We start from the raw sequence: 2,838 nt of genomic DNA, 5'->3' as shown, positions 1-2,838 counted from the left end.
TTAACACGACAGCACAGTCACTGGAAAACACTCCCTCATAATATAAACGATTGATATAAAATAAACTATTAACACGGCTACACACTCTGTGGAGAGCACACCGTGACAATATAAAGACATCAAGTAACAAAATTATACCATGACTGTGTACTCCTTGAATAATACTCACTCACAGTATAAACTAGTGACATCATATAATAAACTACTGCCATGACAAAACACTCACTAGATAGCATTCTGTCATAATACAAACTATCATGTAAGAAAGTTCTACTATGACAGCACATTCACCGGATAGTAGTCAGTGCATTATGAACTAGTGTCATCATATAGTAAACTATTACATTGACTGCACAGTTACCGGATAGCCCTCACTCAGAATATAAACTAATGACATCATGTAATAAAGTACAGTCATGATATCATACTCACTGGATTGCACTCAATCACAATATAAACTAGTGACACCATATAATAAAGTTCTACCATAGCAATACACCCAATGGATGGTGTACAATCATAATACTAACTATTGGCATCATATAATACACTGCTACCATGATATCACACCCACTGCAAAGCACTCACATTAACTAGTGACATCATATAGTACAGCACTACAATGATAGCAGTCCCAGTGAACAGCACTCAGTTTCTATGTTAACTAGTATGATACCATATAATACATTACTGCCGTAACAGTAGTGGATAGCACACTGTCATAATATTAAGTAACAGCATCATACAATATGGTACCACCATGATGGCACTCCCATCAAATTGTACCCTCTCAAATCACCAAGCTAAAGATATCCCATAATATCTTTCTACCATGCAGCACATCCTTGGATATCACACTTCACTGTACTAAGCCACTGACATTCCATAGTGCGCATACATTTATGATAACACAGCCATTAAATAGCATCCTGTCACACACTGCTCTTGTAATACCTAACTTGAATGTACCGTCATAATAGGAAGACACTAGCATCCCATAATATCATACTTTTATGAACACATGCTCACTGTACAAAACCCAGTCCTAAGACTATCCCACGTATATCCCATAGAAGCTTCATGACTTCTGATTTAGAATACATGACTGATGATACAGGGTGCAGTCCTTCTGAAAAAACAGTTGCTAAAAACTTGTCGCTATCACTCATGAGGAGAGTACCTTAAATGTGATGGTATGAAAAAGGTACTTAGACTGGCTTTTAGTGTGCATTCTGAGTCTTTTGAAATTAGATCCTTTAGGAAAGGAAAAGAGATTCTGGGTACCAAGGATGGCAGCAGCAAACTAAATAGGAATGAAGGCTGACCCTTCAGTTCCTAATGTGATGTCATATGGCGTTACTGGAAGTGTGTCTGTAGCATTGCACCTATTAGTTATTCTCAATATTTCAGACCACTGGATACGTTCTTAGGAAGGAAGACCAACACAATTCATTGGAGCCTTGATTGGTAAACATGAGGGGTGAAACATTGAGGTGATGAGCTCGTTTGAACTGCTGTCTCATACTGTAGAGGACAAAATTGTTATTGACAAGGAGTATTACTACAGAAAGGAAAAGCAATTTCAGCAGGTGTTTAAAGAGTTGGAGTTTCTTGGCTGGTATACCACTGGAGGGCCCCCAAATCCATCAGATATTCATGTTCATAAACAGGTGTGTGAAATAATTGAGAGCCCTCTCTTTCTGAAGTTGAATCCTATGATGAAGCAAACAGATCTTCCAGTCAGTGTGTTTGAATTGGTGAGTGACATCAATGGTGAGGCAACAATGCTGTTTGCTGAGCTGTCCTACACACCTGTTACAGAGGAGGCAGAGTGGGTTGGGGTTGATCACGTGACTCGTATAACAGCTATGGGCAGTGGAGAAAATTCCACTGTGGCTGAACATCTTATTGCCTAGCACAGCAGGGTGAAGTTGATCTTGAAATTAGACCCTCAGCTGCTTCCAGGGTCTCTCTTCCATCATCCTGCAAGCACATAATCATACTGCCCAATTTATGACTACAGAACCGGTGTACTGGAATTAGGCATGTAAAATTCAGAGCAGCTAAAGTCAGTGCTAAAAGTGTTATTGGTAGTACTGGTTGCAAGGGAGGAGGTTTCTCCCATTGATATGATTTGTAACACAGGAAGCAGTGGAAGGAGGGGTTAGATAAGGGTGGAAAGAACCTTACCCCCCCAACTGATATAGAATACAAATGTAGTGCATCTGCTATTTGCGTTTTTTAATGCACGTGTACTATTAATGACTACAGAACAGACTTTTGCACATTATACTTGCATCAAAAATAAATAAATAAATAAATAACTTGCCACCTCTGTCATAATTAACTGAAAATTCTGGGAGTTGGAGAGCCAGGGCGGGGACCGATGATTATTTATTTATTTCAATTTGTTTATCAGGGGACAGCTAATCAACATGTAACATTTTCAAGGCAGCTAAGATATGTACAAAACCACAGAAACACCTACAGGATAAAAAAGGGCAGTTATCAGGAGGAAAACCAAGAAAAAAGCACCAGTTAAATCAAGTAGTTATATCAGAGTTAAGCTGCATATCCTATTTGAAAGGTTTCATTTTCTGTGTAGAGTGCACTAGCCATACCATATTCTTTGTACTCAGCTTTGTACTGAACATATCTGTCAGAAAAAAATATTATGAATTATGGAGGCAATAAGTCTGTCAAGGGCTTTAAGAATGTTTACAGCATGCATCTAAATAATGCTTGTCATTCTTTTCTTGCGAATGTACAACTCAGCATGAGGTAAAGTTTTTACATTGTATACGTTTGTGACTATTTCATATTACCTTTGTCGGTTGT

General features: G+C 38.4%; 1 pseudogene; it reads left to right on the top strand.

Annotated features, from left to right (window-relative positions):
* Positions 1-1,313: 1,313 nt before the first annotated feature.
* LOC122800149 lies at positions 1,314-1,916 on the top strand (annotated as a pseudogene).
* Positions 1,917-2,838: the final 922 nt, after the last annotated feature.

Source organism: Protopterus annectens, chromosome 4.part0 (genome assembly GCF_019279795.1).
Source record: "Protopterus annectens isolate FY-2018-M chromosome 4.part0, PAN1.0, whole genome shotgun sequence".
Classification (NCBI taxonomy): Eukaryota; Metazoa; Chordata; order Ceratodontiformes; family Protopteridae; genus Protopterus; species Protopterus annectens.
The sequence above is the reverse complement of the archived record's forward strand: the minus strand, read 5'-3'. Positions and strand labels throughout refer to the sequence as shown.